General features: G+C 47.6%; 1 non-coding gene across 1 annotated transcript; it reads left to right on the top strand.

The window, feature by feature from the left end:
• The first annotated feature begins 2,307 nt into the window (after window positions 1-2,307).
• On the top strand, window positions 2,308-2,380 carry trnak-cuu (transfer RNA lysine (anticodon CUU)). Its single transcript has one exon. It is a non-coding gene; the product is annotated as a tRNA-Lys (tRNA).
• Window positions 2,381-16,113: the final 13,733 nt, after the last annotated feature.

Here is a 16,113-nt window from a genome sequence, read left to right as displayed (position 1 = left end):
CCTTCCCAGGTGCAGACCGTCTGGTTTGTACTGGTCCCACCTTCCCCAGAACCGGTTCCAATGCCCCAGGAATTTGAATCCCTCCCTGCTGCACCACTGCTCAAGCCACGTATTCATCTGAGCTATCCTGCGATTTCTCCTCTGACTAGCACGTGGCATTGGTAGCAATCCCGAGATTACTACTTTTGAGGTCCTACTTTTTAATTTAGCTTCTAGCTCTTTAAATTCATCTCGTAGGACCTCATCCCTTTTTGTTAACTAAATCTTTGGTACCAATGTGCACCACTACAACTGGCTGTTCACCCTCCCTTTTCAGAATGTCCTGCACCCGCTCCAAGACATCCTTGACCCTTGCACCAGGGAGGCAACATACCATCCTGGAGTCTCGGTTGCGGCCGCAGAAACGCCTATCTATTCCCCTTACAATGAATCCCCTATCACTATCGCTGTCCCACTCTTTTTCCTGCCCTTCTGTGCAGCAGAGCCAGCCATGGTGCCATGAACTTGGCTGCTGCTGCCCTCCCCTGATGAGTCATCCCCCTCAACAGTACTGATGTGAGGCCAACGTGATATCCGCTGCACTGCAGCCCATCAAAGGGCGAGAAACCACTGAATATAAAGGATGAGCTCACAAATATCAGGGGCAGTGCAGTCTGGTCAATGTAAACCCTCCTTTCTTATTCAGCAGTAGCATGAATGGGAGTCAGACGCCACAAAGTTTAATTAAAGACACAAGTACAAGCAACACTTGCAAATCTTTTCAGTGTAAAATTTATTTGAAATGCTGCTGCGTTGAATCTGAAAATACGCACGGTGGGATTTTATCTTCACTACTGATTATATTTTGTGTGCACGGTAGGAATAACCGGTGCTGTTAAATTTGATAAAAGTTGCCCCAGATTCGTGGTGTCATCGGCAATAAAGATTTTGAACCAGAAAGCTACAATACAGTGAGTAAAATGGGATACGGTTTTCGAGTTAAGATGCAAAGCACAAGACAAATGATTGAAGTATGGACTCTTCCTGAGTTAGCATTTGTTTGATTGTGCAAAAGAAGGTGAGGGGTTAATTTATGATGGTTTCCCGTGAAAGCAAAAGAAAAGTTGAAGAAGAAACGATACGGTGCCTGTCAGTGGAGCGCTGCTTGTGATACCTGGTGGGAATGGGCGGAGATTTTAAAGCCCCTTGTATTACAGAACCTTCATATAGACAAACATCTCCAGTTCACTGTGTAGGTCTGATGGAGCAACGGTAGTGTGTCTGACTTCAGATCCGAAGGTGACTTGTTCAAATCACGTCGTGGTCACTTTGATTGAGTTGATTGCCCTCCAGCAACAGGTGATGTGTGTGTTCCTCGTAACAGCCCGCAGAGCACAGAGTCCTGTGTGACAGAGCTGCTCGATGTGAACCTCGCCAAAACCACTGCTTCTGTGTCCAAACTGGGTTTCCTGATGGTCTAGTGGTTAGGATTTAGCGCTCTCACTGCCGCGACCCCGGTTCGATTCCCGGTCAGGGAAATTGTATTTTAATTCAAAACCTTATAAAAAAATACTTCATCTATTTTACACATCTTTATGCATCTCCTATGCAAAAAAAAAAGAAGCATTGATTTAAACATCATTAATTAATTCATAAAATTCTATTGCCATATGATATATTTTGCTCTGAGCAGATGAGGAACTTTTGTGCCGATGCCATTGGGTTTAATTCTGGTAATCTGGTGCTGAAAGTGGAGATGTTTCCGCAGTGTACCGCAAATCATAGACACCATCAGAGGAAGTCTCTCGGGATCGAGGAGGACTTGCTTCCATCCAAAAGTGAGTCCTTTGATGGCTGAACAGTCCGATAGGAGAGCCACAGACCCTGTTACAGGTGGGACAGACATACGTCGAGGGAAGGGTTCGGTGGGACTGGTTTGCCGCGTGCTCCTTCCGCTGCCTGCGCTTGGTCTCTTCATGCTCCTTGCGTCGAGACTCAAAAGCTCAACGCCCTACCGGATGGACTTTCTCCACCTCGCGCGGTCTGCGGCCAGGGTCTCCCAGGTGTCAGTGGTGATGTCGCACTTTACCAGGAAGACTTTGAGGGTGTCCTTGTAACGTTTCCGCTGTACTCCTTTGGCTCGTTTACCCTGAAGGAGCTAATCATAAACACGTAAGGATTCCGGCCCGGAGTTGGCTATTCATCCCCGGAGCCTGGTCCACCATTCAAGAAGACCCTGGCAGTTCTTCAACAGCAAGATTCAACATCTGGGGCGGAGCCAACAGGCGCCTGGCTGCAATGAGTGATAAAAAACTTCGTTGGATAGAAGCCTGGCTAGCTCAGTCGGTAGAGCATGAGACTCTTAATCTCAGGGTCGTGGGTTCGAGACCAACGTTGGGCGATTGTATTTCTTTTCATTTAATGTTGCTTTCTTGGAAAACCTCTGACCGAAACGGCACAAAACAAAAATGTTCCTTTCAAAGTCATTGAACTCCGAAATTTCAGCGCGCCACGAATCTCCTGAATCAGATGTCTCTAGTTTTGCCGACTCAATCCATGTCCCTTTGCAATGTTGTGCTCCCACCCATACTATGAAATGTGCCACTAACTTATCGAATCATGGAATGGTTACAGCACGGAAGGCCATTCGGCCAATCGAGCCCGTGCCGACTCTCAGCGAGTCCCACTCCCCCGCTCTTTCTCTGTAGCTCTGCAACTGTTTTTCCTTCAGACCCTTATCCAACTCCCGTCTGAAAGATAAGATTGAGTCTGCCTCCACCGCCCTTTCAAACCGTGTATTCCAGATCCTAACCACTCGCTGCTAAATGGCCATCTCCAGTTCCGATGTGTAAAGTCTGTGAAACACGAGATCAATTCCTGCCAAACTCACAGCCTTCCGAAATATAGCACCATCATTCTATTCTCGTAAAACCAGCTCCTGAAGTATCGGCCAGCTGTGTAGGTTAAAGCTCTGGTTTTATACCTAAGATTACTTTAACTGTAGTGTAGTGGTTATCACGTTTGCCATACACGCGAAAGGTCTCTGGTTCGCGCACGGGTGGAAACATTATTTTGGAGACTATTTTTGCTGTGAATTAAATTGAACAACAGTCGCCCCAGGTTCCTTGTCGCATGAGCACTGAACATTTTAAACCAGTCTCCAACATACAGAGTGAGTAAAATAAGATAGGGGAGAAAACTTCATCAATGATTCAAAATCCTTAAATAATTAAAGTTCAGTTATTGAAGTTTCCACTGTCCCTCAGTAGCAATTCTACAAAACAACGCTGTCGGTTAATGAGTGGGGAATAAAACAAATAATCTTCATCCATCCCCATCCACCGACACACAGTTTAATTAGTTGCATGTCATTATTTTAAAGATTTTGAATGAAAGAGTTACTTTCTGAATCTGGGCTCCCTCTGTGAGCACTCCACCACGAAACGAGCAGGAAACACATTAAAGAGTTTACCACAATTGCTGACATTTCTTCGCTTTTTTCTTGTGTTTTTTCAGCTCTTCCTCCTTTTCAGCTCCTGACAGCAGATATTGCTGTGATTAAACCTGATCACAAAGCAATGTCTGTCTCACTGTTTCCCCGGTGTCAGGCAGCGATACGCCTGCTGCCCTCATTTATTTCATGTGACAGGACACAAAAGTTCAAAATCAACCTGCAGGCAGCCACACACAGCACTGAATAGGCAGGATGGCCGTTCTGTGTTCAGGTCATTGTCTCCTCTGGAGATGTGGGTTCATGTCCCACTTCTGATATTATTTTTGAACCAAAAACTAATGTGCGATAAAATGGAACAAGTGCAGTCCGAGGTGCATTGTCACATGATGCAAGCGTTCTCGGATCCGGACCAAAGCTCCCCACACACCGAGCACAGGCTCAGGAAAACGCCGGGGGAGAGGATATCCCGGTCACTGGGCCTTCCAGTCACACTGAACAAGTGCCCGGTCTGAAACTTTCCAGAGCAATAACTTGTAACTGAAACTTCCACCAGTCAGGATGGCCAAGCGGTCTCAGGTGCTGTGTTCAGTTCACAGTCTCTTCTGGAAATTTGGGTTCAAAACCCACTCCTAACATTCAGTGTTTGTAATTGCAAACTCATTTGTTTGACACCACTCTGAAGTGCTTTGGGACATCCATCGAACTTAATAAAATGACCCCACTTCAAGTGCAAACAATGATATCAAAGTTAGTTCTCAAACTGGGAACCGATCCTGGTTGGTTGTCGCGAAAGGAATGGTTTTGTGAAGCATTGAAATGTGCCCTCCAAATATCTCGCACTGCTCATTTAAAAACACGGTTATAATTTGTTTCAGTGCAAAAGAAGTCAGGCTCGAAGGGCCAAATCGCCGACTCCTGCTCCTGGTTCTTGTGTTCTTATACAGGGCACAGAATAAATGATTAAATGATCAACTCTCCCTCAGTTCGCATTTCTTTCATTGTGCAAAAGAAGATTATGAGTTCATTTATGATGTTTTCCTGGGAAAGCACCATAAAAGTTTAAGGAAAATAATTCACTCAACATGGGGCTCTAACCCACGACCCGGAGATTAAGAGTCTTATACTGTCCATACTGAGCTAGCCGGGCCTGCATAAATTGCATCTTCCTGTCGCTGATTGCTGCCAGGCGCCTGTTGGCATCGCCCCGTGGGTTTATCTCGAGCTTCAAACCACGAAACCGGTTCTCCTGAATTTCAAGGCTTGTACGGAGATCAATCATCAAAAGCCGTATCATTAACCACAGCTGGGCCGTCAATTTTCTGATCGCAAAGTGCTTTCTGTCCTTGTCAATATCTCTTGTCTATTTGCCGGTGTTTCCCGATTCTGTCGGTCTCTCTGGCTCTTTAATCTGTGTGTGGTCACCTGCAGGTTGATTCTCGATGAATGCCTGTGATTGTGTCTTCAACACCAATAGAAAATGTTTCTTATATATTTCTTACGTTCTCTCCAATGCCTTGATATCCTTCCTAAATTGTGGTGCTCAGAACTGTAAACAGTTCTCCAACTGAGGCTTAAACCGGGATTGAAAAGGTATGGTATAACTTCCTCGCTGGTGTCCTCTATTTCACTACATTTCAAGCCCTGTATTCTTTTTAAACAACTTAGCAACTTATCTACCCAGCTTCAAAGATTTCTGTGTGTAAATCACTCAATCCTTCTGCTTCCCTTTTAACACAATACCATTTCGTTTATGTTTTCTCATATCACCTCCCTTTGTTTCCCAGACCTTGCACACAGGTACAGGATGCGGCCCATTCAGCCCCTTGAGCCTGTTACACAGGAACAGGAGGAGGCCCATTCAGCCCCTCGAGCCTGTTACACAGGAAGAGGAGTAGGCCCATTCAGCCTCTAGAGCCTGTTACATAGGAACCGGAGTAGGCCCACTCAGCCCCACGAGCCTGTTGCACAGGAAGAGGAGTAGGCCCATTCAGCCCCTTGAGCCTGTTACACAGGAACAGGAGTAGGCCCATTCAGACTCTTGAGCCTGTTACACAGGAACAGGAGTAGGCCCATTCAGTCCCTCAAGCCTGTTACACAGGAACAGGAGGAGGCCCATTCAGCCCCTTGAGCCGGTTCCGCCATTCAATGAGATCATGGCTGGTCTGTGAGCAAACTCCATATACCCACCTTTGTCCCATATTCCTTAATACCTTTGGTCAAAATGCGATGTAAATGAACAACTGACCCAGCACCAACTGCCCTTTGCAGAAGGGAGTTCCAAACCTGTCCCACCCTGTGTGTGTTCGAATCTTTCCGAATTTCACTCCTGAAACATCTGGCTCTAATATGTAGACTATGGCCACTAGTCTGGGACTCCCCAACCAGCGGGAATCATTTCTCTCTATCTACTCTATCTGTTCCCTTATTATCTTGAAAATTTTGATCAAATCACTGCTCGACCCTCTAATTTCCAGTGAGTGTAATCTCACATCTTAATTTAAACCTTGGAATCGAGGTATCATTTTGGGAAACCGACAGAGTGCTCCCTCCAAAGACAATATAGCCTTCCTAAGGCAAGGTCAGTGAAAACTGAATCAAGGGACGGGTCTTACTAGATTTAATCTGATGGTTTCCAGCAGGCATTTGGTAAGGACCCACACATCATCATCATCATCATCATAGGCGTGTCCTCGACCGAGGAAGGCTTAATTCCACATGGGTTCACAGGCGTTTCAATGAAGGACACGATGTTCCAGTCCTGAACTCCAATCAAAGGGTGGAAGATGCCTGTGGGTGGATTGTTTTAACGTGGTGTGACCATTGCACACCAGCCACCACACGGGATTGACAGAGCGAGGCCTTGGTCCAGTGGCAAGTGTTAAACAGGACGTCTGGAGACCTGCTCTGCTGCACGTCATCAAAACCCAGGTCGCCGTTTGGTGCGTGGGCAGGAAAATCGGCGGGACCCAGGTGAAGCGGAGGAGCGGGAAGGTCAGTGTGGAGGAACAGTGAGAGATCGTGGTGGAGGAGCGGTGAGAGATCGTGGTGGAGGAGTGGCGAGAGATCGTGGTGGAGGAGCGGTGATAGGTCGTGGGGGAGGAACGATGAGAGATCGTGGTGGTGGAACGGTGAGAGGTCGTGGTGGAGGAGTGAAGAGAGATCGTGGTGGAGGAACGGTGAGAGATCGTGGTGGAGGAACGGTGAGAGGTCGTGGTGGAGGAACGGTGCGAGATCATGGCGGAGGAATGGTGAGAGATCGTGGTGGAGGAGCGGTGATAGGTCGTGATGGAGGAACTGTGAGAGATCGTGGTGGAGGAACTGTGAGAGATCGTGGCGGAGGAACGGTGAGAAATCGTGGTGCAGGAACGGTGAGAGATCGTTCTGGAGGAACGGTGAGACATCGTGGTGGAGGAACGGTGAGAGATCGTGGTTTAGGAACGGTGAGAGATCGTGGCGGAGGTGCGGCGAAGGTTAAACACAAGTGATGATGGCAGAAATCAAAGTTGAGGCAACGTATGTGTTGTGTATCTGTAAAGCATGCACTCCCATGTTCCGCCACCAGGGAACTCATCCCCTGAAGTCCCAAGGGATCCCAGCACCATTTGGGAGCACTGTATATAATCCGGCCCCGAAGGCCAGTTCCTCACTCTGGAGTGTCTTATGAAAGACTGAGGTCACTTTACTTTAACCTCGCATGTGCAGCATCATCTGTGTTAGGAACACAATAACTGGCGACGAGTATACGAATCCAGCACAAACTTGCAGCAAACTGTGGGCATCCTGGAGAAGTTCTCGGAAGGTGAGGACTGGGAAGCCTATGTCGAATGGCTAAAATAGTACTTTGTAGCCAACGAGCTGGACGGAGAAGGAAGTGCTGCAAAAAGGAGAGTTGTCCTCCTCACAGTCTGTGGGGCTCAGACATACAGTCTCATGAAGAATCTTCTGGCTCCGGTGAAACCCACAGACAAATCGTATGAGGAGCTGTGTACACTGGTTCGGGAGCATCTTAACCCGAGGGAGAGCGTGCTATGGCGAGGTATCGGTTCGACACGTGCCAGCGATCTGAAGGTCAGGAAGTGGCGAGTTACATCGCGGAGCTAAGGCGACTTGCAGGATAATGTGAGTTTTATGGCTACCTGGGGCAAATGCTCAGAGACTGTTTTGTACTGGGCATTGGCCACGAGACCATCCTATGAAAAACTTTAGCAGTACAGACACCGACCCTCAGTAAGGCCATTGCGATAACACAGGTATTTATGTCCACCAGTGATAACACCAAACAAATCTCTCAGCACACAAGTTCTAGCAATGTTAATAAATTAACTGGAACTGCGTTTGTGCGCAGAAATGTACAGGGCAGAACCCACGAGTCTGCAACTGCCAGCAGGCCTCAGGTGACCCAGATGACTCAGTGTCCCCAACAAAGGATGAGTGCAAGGCAATTCACAACTTGTTGGCGTTGTGCAGGCTTCCATTCAGCCTATTCATGCCGCTTCAAAGGGTATGTTTACAAGAGCTGTGGAACAATGGGGCATCTCCAACGAGTTTGCGAATGAGCTGCAAGCTCTGCAAAAGCTGCTAACCACCATGTGGCAGACGAAGATCGGTCCATGGTGGATCAAAGCAAGTTCGAGCCTCAGAGAGAGGAGGCAGATGCTGAAGTACACGGGGTGCACACATTTTCGACGAAATGTCCACCTATAACGCTAAAGGTAAAATTGAATGGCTTACCCCGAACCATGGAACTGGACTCTGGCGCTAGCCAATCCATCCTGAGCAAAAAGATGTTTGAGAGACTGTGGTGCAACAAGGCATTCAGAGCAGCCCGAAGCCCCATCCACATGAAACTGAGAATGTACACCAAAGAGCTTATCACTGTCCTGGGCAGCGCCATGGTCAAGGTCACCTACGAGGGCACGGTGCACGAACTGCCACTCTGGATTGTCCCGGGCGATGGCCCCACACTGCTTGGAAGGAGCTGGCGGGGAAAATCCGCTGGAACTGGGATACAATCCGAACGCTATCACATGTCGATGAGGCCTTATGTACCCAGGTTCTGAACAAATTTCCTTCCCTTTCTGAGCCAGGCATTGGAAAATTTTCCAGGGCGAAGCTGCGGATCCACTTGGTCCCAGAGGCACGATCCATTCACCACAACGCGCGAGCGGTACCTCACATGATGAGGAGAGAGGGGAAATCGAGCTGGACAGGCTGCAACACGAGGGCATCATCTCCCCAGTGGAATTCAGCGAGTGGGCCAGCCCGATTGTTCCAGTACTCAATAGTGATGGCACGGTCAGGGTTTGCGGCGATTATAAAGTAACTAATAATCGTTTCTCGCTACAGGGCCAATACCCGCTACCTAAGGCAGACGACCTATTTGGCGCGCTGGCAGGAGGCAAGGCGTTCACCAAGCTTGACCTGACTTCGGCCTACATGACGCAGGAGCTGGAGGAGTCTTTGAAGGGCCTCACCTGCATCAACACGCAAAAGGGACTGTTCAGCGACAACAGATGCCCGTTTGGAATTCGGTCGGCTGCAGCAATCCTCCAGAGAAACATGGAGAGCCTACTCAAGTCGGTACCACACACGGTGGTCTTTCAGGACGACATATTGGTTATGGGTCTGGACACCGCCGAACACATACAAAACCTGGAGGAGGTCCTCCAGCGACTGGATCGCGTAGGGCTGCGGCTGAAGAGGTCGAAATACGTCTTCATGGCAACAGAAGTGGAGATTTTGGGGAGAAAGTTCACGGCGGACGGCATTCGGCCCACAGACGCCAATAAAGAGGCTATCATGAACGCGCCCAGGCAACAGAACGTCACGGAGCTGCGGTCGTTCCTTGGATTCCTCAACTATTTTGGTAACTTCCTATCGGGGTTAAGCACCTTTTAGAGCCTCTACATGTGATATTGCACAAAGGTGAGAACTGTATATGGGGGAAAAAAAACAAGTGTTTGCTTTTGACAAAGCCAGCATCCTTTTATTCTCCATCCAGCTGCTTGTATTGTATAACCCGTGTAAAAGACTTGTGCTAACATGTGACGTGTCGTCGTACGGAGTCGGGTGTGTATTACAACAAGCTAACATTGCGGGGAAGTTGCAACCTTTCGCCAATGCGTCCAGGAGCTTGTCTAAGGCCGAGAGAGCCTACAGCATGATTGAGAAAGAGGCATTAGCATGTGTGTTCAGGGTAAAGAAAAAGCATCAGTTTCTGTTTGGCTACAAATTTGAGCTGGAAACCGATCACATGCCCCTCACATCCCTTTTCGCTGAAAACAAGGGGATAAATACTAATGCCTCAGCCCGCATACAAAGGTGGGCACTCACGTTCTCAGCGTATGACTAGACAATCCACCACAGGCCAGGCACTGAGAATGGTGCGGATGCTCTGTCGGCTACCATTGCCCACCACAGGGGTAGACATGGCGCAGGCTGCAAATTTGTTGATGGGGGCGCAGCCCGCTGACTTGTTGATGGACATGGAAGCGTTTGAAAATGATAAATCACATTTTACGGCCCGCCAGATTGGGACTTGGACCAGCCAAGATCCTCTGCTGTCTCTAGTAAAAAAAACTGTGTATTGCATGGGAGCTGGGCCAGCATTCCCGTTGAAATACAAGAGCCAATCAAGCCGTTCCAGCGGCGAAAGGACGAGCTGTCCAGTCAGGCAGACTGCCTGTTGTGGGGTAACCGCGTAGTGCTGCCAAAAAAGGGCAGGGAGACGTTCAACTCGGATCTCCACAGCACACACCCGGGTATAGTAATGATGAAAGCGAAAGCGAGATATCACATTTGCTGGCCCTGTATCGACTCTGACTTAGAGTCCTGTGTACGGCAATGCAGTGTATGTGCTCAGTTGAGCAACGCGTCCACAGAGGCACCACCAAGTTTGTGGTCCTGGCCTCCAGACCAGGGTCGAGGATCCATGTCAACTATGCAGGCCCATTTCTTGGTAAAATGTTCCTGGTGGTGGTTGATGATTTTTCAAAATGAATTGAATGTGAAATAATGTCGGGAAGCACCGCCACCGCCACCATTGAAAGCCTGAGGGCAATGTTTGCCACCCACGGCATGCGTGACATACTGGTCAGTGCCAACGGGCCATGTTTCACCAGTGCCAAATTTAAAGAATTCATGACCCGCAATGGGATCAAACGTATCACCTCGACCGCGTTTAAACCAGCCTAAAATGGGCAGGCAGAGCGGGCAGCACAAACAATCAAACAGAGCCTCAAACGAGTCACAGAAGGCTCACTCCTAACCCGCCTGTCCCGAGTACTGCTCAGCAATAGCAGGAGACCCCACTCGCTCACACGGGTGCCCCCGGCTGAGCTACTCATTAAAAGGACAATTAAAAGCAGACTCTCGCTGGTCCACCCCAACTTGCATGATCAGATAGAGTGCAGGCGTCAGCAACAAAATGTAAATGATGGTCGCGCCACTGTGTCACGGCAAATTGATCTGAATGACCCTGTGTATGTGCTAAACTATGGACATGGTCCCAAGTGGATCGCGGGCACGGTGATCGCTAAAGAAGGGAGTAGGGTGTTTGTCGTCAAACTAGACAATGGATAAATTTGCAGAAAGCACCTGGACCAAACGAGGCTGTGGTTCACAGGCTGCCCTGAACAATCCACAGCAGACACCACCTTTTTCGAACCCGCAACACACACCCAAAGGATCAACGACACCGCCACGGACCAGGAAATCGAACCCATCACACCCAACAGCCCAGCAAGGCCAGACACAGCCAGCAGCCCTGTAGGGCCAACAACACACCAGCCCAGCGAGGGCACAGCCAACACACCAGAACAGACATTTGTACCGAGGTGGTCCACCAGGGAAAGAAAAGCTCCCGACCGCCTCAACATGTAAAAACTTTTTACTTTGACTTTGGCAGGGGGGTGATGTTGTGTCTCTGTAAAGCATGCACTCCCATGTTCCACCACCAGGGAGCGCATCATCTGAAGTTCCAAGGGATCCCAAGAGATTGTTGGATGCTCTAGTTACAAGTTATTACTCTGGAAAGTTTCAGACCGGGCACTTGTTCAGTGTTGCTGGAAGGCCCAGTGACCGGGGTATCCTCTACCCGGGGTTTTCCTGAGCCTGTGCTCGGTGTACGGGGAGCTTTGGTCCGGGTCCGAGATAGCTTGCATCATGTGACAATGTAACCCGGACTGCTCTTGTTCCATTTTATCGTCCACAAGTTTTCATTTCAAAAATGTTGTCGCCAACAGGCGCTGAATCCCTCTCTCTGCAAAACGTTCCCTTCACAAACATTTCTCTGACCGGAACTGCACCAAAAAACAATGTTCCTTTCAAAGTCATTAAACTCCCCAATTTACACGTCCGCAATTTTAAGGACAAGGGCTGAAAGCGCATTGCGATCAGAAAATTGGCGGACCCTCTGTGGTTAATGACAGAGCTTTTGATGGTTGATCTCCGTACACAGCTTGGAATTCAGGAGGACCTGTTTCCTGGTTTGAAGTTCGAGATAAACCCACGGGGCGGAGCCAACAGGCGCCTGGCAGCAATCAGCGACAAGAAGATGCAACTGAAGCAGGCCCGGCTATCAACGGCATTACCATCGTCGAATCCCCGCCATCAACAGCCTGGGATCACCATTGACCACTAACTGAAGGGGATTGACTGGAGTGATGTTGAGAAGCCCGGCTAGCACAGTCGGTAGAACAGGATGTTCTTACTCTCAGGGTCATGGGTTCGAGCCCCACGTCGGTTGAATTATTTTCCTTAAACTTTTATGTTGCTTTCACGAGAATTAATCTTCTTTTGCACAATGAAAGAAATGCTAACAGTTTTGGTCTCCATATTTTAGGAGGGATATACTTACATTGTAGGCAGTTCAGACAAGGTTCACGAGGATGCAGGAAGAATGTTCCCGATGACAAGTTGGCAAAAATAATTCAAGTCTGTGAGTTACTCAATCATTATTTCAATCATTAATCCACCCACAACATTTGAGATAAAGCAAGGATCCATAGCTTTGCCAAGCCCAGCTAGCTCAATTGGTCAAACATAAAATTCTTAATCTCAGAATTGGGGGTTTGAGCCCCACGTTGGGTAAATAGCTTTTGTTGCAAGCCAGTAATGACATGGACTCTTTCACGAATCCACCCCAACTTACAGTAACACAGTCCCGCCTAAAGAATGAGGAATTGTGGGTGACTGCATGTTGATCAGCAGAGAGCTTTGTCCTCTCCGATTCCACTAAGGCTCAGCCTCCCATGATCACCTCTCGACAGTACAGGCTGCTGTCCAGATCGATTATACAGAGGCTTGGAATACAAGAGCAGGGAGGTTATTCTTGAACTGTTAGGCCACAGCTAGAATACTGCATGCAGTACTGGTCACCACATTACAGCAAGGAAGTGATTGCACTGGAGAGGATACAGAGGAAGTTTATGAGGATGTTGCCGGACTGGAGAATTTTAGCTCTGAGCAGAGATTGGATCGGCTGGGTTTGTTTTCCTTGGAACAGTGGATACTGAGGGGAGACCTGATTGAGGTGTATAACATTATGAAGTGCCTGGATAGAGTGGACAGGAAGGACCTGTTTCCCTTAGAAAAGGGGTCAACAACCAGGGGGCACAGATTTAAAGTAATTGGTCGACGGTTTAGAGGGGATTCGAGGGGAAATCACTGGAACTCACTGCCTGAAAGGGTGATAGAGGCAGAAACACTCAGCACATTTAAAAAGTACTTGGATGTGCACCTGAAGTGCCGTACCCTACAGGGCTACGGACCGAGAGATGGAAAGTGGGAATGGGCTGGGGAGCTGTTTGTCGGCTGGCACGGACACGATGGGCCGAATGGCCTCCATCCGTGCTATAAATTTATCTGATTCCATGATGAGCAATTAACATTTTAAACCAGTCTCCTAAAACACAGAGTGAGTAAAGTCAGATGGGGGATAAAAATTCCTCAAGGGACACACAGGGTAAGATAAAGGAAAAAGGGTAGCTTAGGACAGATAGCGAGAACTCGACACTGCAGAAACTCGAGAGGAGTATAAAAAGAGCAGGGGTGCAGGATCAGAACAGCCACGATATTATTGAATGGTGGAGCAGGCTCGAGGGGCCGAATGGCCGACTCCTGCTACTTGCGTACTTATGTTAATTGTTGAATCATTGCCCATTGCACGCACTTTACTTGAGGTGTCTAATTCAGAATGTTCATTGTAACATGCAATGAACATTTAACAGTGTAATATCTCCAAGTTTGCAGATGACACTAAACTGTGTGGCGGTGTGAGCTGTGAGGGGGACGCTCGGAGGCTTCAGGGTGACTTGGACAGGTTAGGCGAGTGGGCAAATGCATGGCAGATGCAGTATACTGTGGATAAATGTGAGGTTATCCACTTTGGGGGCAAAAACACTCGGGCAGAATATTATCTGAATGGCGGCAGATTTGGAAAAGGGGCGGTGCAACGAGACCTGGGTGTCATGGTTCATCAGTCATTGAAAGTTGGCATGCAGGTACAGCAGGCGATGAAGAAGGCAAATGGTATGTTGGCCTTCATAGCGAGGGGATTTGAGTATAGGAGCAGGGAGGTTTTACTGCAGTTGTACAGGGCCTTGGTGAGGCACCACCTGGAATATTGTGTTCAGTTTTGGTCTCCTAATCTGAGGAAGAACCTTCTTGCTATTGAGGGAGTGCAACGAAGGTTCATCAGACTGATTCCCGGGATGGCACGACTGACATATGAGGAGAGACTGGATCAACTGGGCCTGTATTCACTGGAGTTTAGAAGGATCAGAGGGGTTCTCATAGAAACATTTAAAATTTGGACGGGACGGGACAGGTTAGATGCAGGAAGAATGTTCCCGGTGTTGGGGAAGTCCAGAACCAGGGGACACAGTCTCAGGATAAGGGGCAAGCCGGACTGACATATGAGGAGAGACTGGATCAACTGGGCCTTTATACATTGGAATTTAGAAGGATGAGCGGGGATCTCATAGAAACATTTAAAATTCTGTTGGGACTGGTTAGTGCCAACTTTAGCTCAGCCGTTACTTCATAAAACCAACTTTGTGAAAAGTTTGGATTTTTCTTAATGTAGTCGCTGCCTGGTGTTTTTGTTGTCATTTTCAATCTCCTTCTTTCAAACTGAAACAAATGGTAACCCTATTTGTAAATTAGGAAAGCGAGATTTTTAGACAGCATATTTAAATGCTTCACAAAAACATTCTGATCACGACAGCTACCGGGGTTCGATTCACAGTTGGAGAGTAATTTTGCTACCACCGTTTTTAATTAAAGTGAAGTAATTTAATTAAATTACACAGATGACCCAAAGCACTTCAGAGTGGTGTCAAAACAAATGAGTTGGAAATTCGAAATAAGGAATGTCAGAAGTTGGATTTGAGTTTCTGGGATGGAGTATAAATAACCATCTGTGCAGTTGAACTGGGAAGGGAGAATAATGAATAAGTTGATTCCGGGTTTGAAATGCGGCTTGTATCTGCTGATATTAACCGATAGCATTGTTTAGCAGATTGTAAGAAATGCTGACATGATCACTGAGGGACAGTCGAAACTTCAACAACTTAATTTTAATAATTTGTGAAACTTGAATCATTGAGAAGTTTTATTCCCTTTCTGATTTTACAACACTCTGTATTTTAGGAGACTGGTTTTAAATGTTCTTTGCTCATCATGGAATCAGAGAAGTTTGCAGCACGGAAGGAGGCCATTGTCACATGGACAATGAACATTTAAAACCGGTTTTTGTTTCAGAAATAATGTTTCCGCCCAGGCTTGAACTCGGGAACTTTCGAATGTGAGGCGAATGTGATAGTTGCTACACGAGAAGAAACTGGTGCATAGTTCTATGCCCAGAGAGAAGTGTTCAGCAATAAGCTGAAATACTCAATCCCTCTCTCGATAAAAAGTTCCTTTCACAACATTTCTCTGACCGGAACTGCACCAACCAAAAATATTCCTTTCAAGTGTGCAAATTATTTTCGTTTAACGTTTATTTTGCTTTCATGGGATAACATCGTTAATGAATCGATAATCTGCTGTTGCACAATGAAAGAAATGCTAACTGACGGAAAGTCAGTCGGTCAATAATTGGTCCTGTGCTCTGCATGTTGGTAATGTTGGCAAGGTGATCCAAAGATCGGTGGAAAGCAAGTTGTGAGGAGGACACAAACAATCTGCAAAGCGATATCGATCGGCTCAGTGGATGGGCAGTAATTTGTCAGATGGAGTATCATGTGGGAAATATGAGGTTATCCACTGTGGTAGGGATAATAGGCAGGCCATCCTGACTATTCAGTGCTGTGTGTGGCCACCTGCAGGTTGATTTTGAACTTTTGTCTCCTGTCACATGAAATAAATGAGGACAGCAGGCGTATCTCTGCCTGACACCGGGGAAATAGTGAGAGAGACCTTGGAGAAGGGTCTGGTTATTGCCAAACAGCAAAAAAAATATTAATTCTGGAAAAAAAATCTGACAGAACAGTGACCCCGACCTGATTTGAACACACAACTTTCGGATCTAAAGTAAGACACACTACCGTTCCGCCACGAGGCCTACACGTTAAGCTGGAGATGTTCGTCGAAATGAAGGTTCCGCAATGCAAGTGGCTTGGAAATCAGGAGAACCAGTTTCGAGGTATGAAGTTCGAGATAAACCCATGGTGCAGAGC

Source organism: Pristiophorus japonicus, unplaced genomic scaffold (assembly GCF_044704955.1).
Source record: "Pristiophorus japonicus isolate sPriJap1 unplaced genomic scaffold, sPriJap1.hap1 HAP1_SCAFFOLD_79, whole genome shotgun sequence".
NCBI lineage: Eukaryota > Metazoa > Chordata > Chondrichthyes > Pristiophoridae > Pristiophorus > Pristiophorus japonicus.
This window is presented reverse-complemented; position numbering and strand designations above follow the sequence as displayed.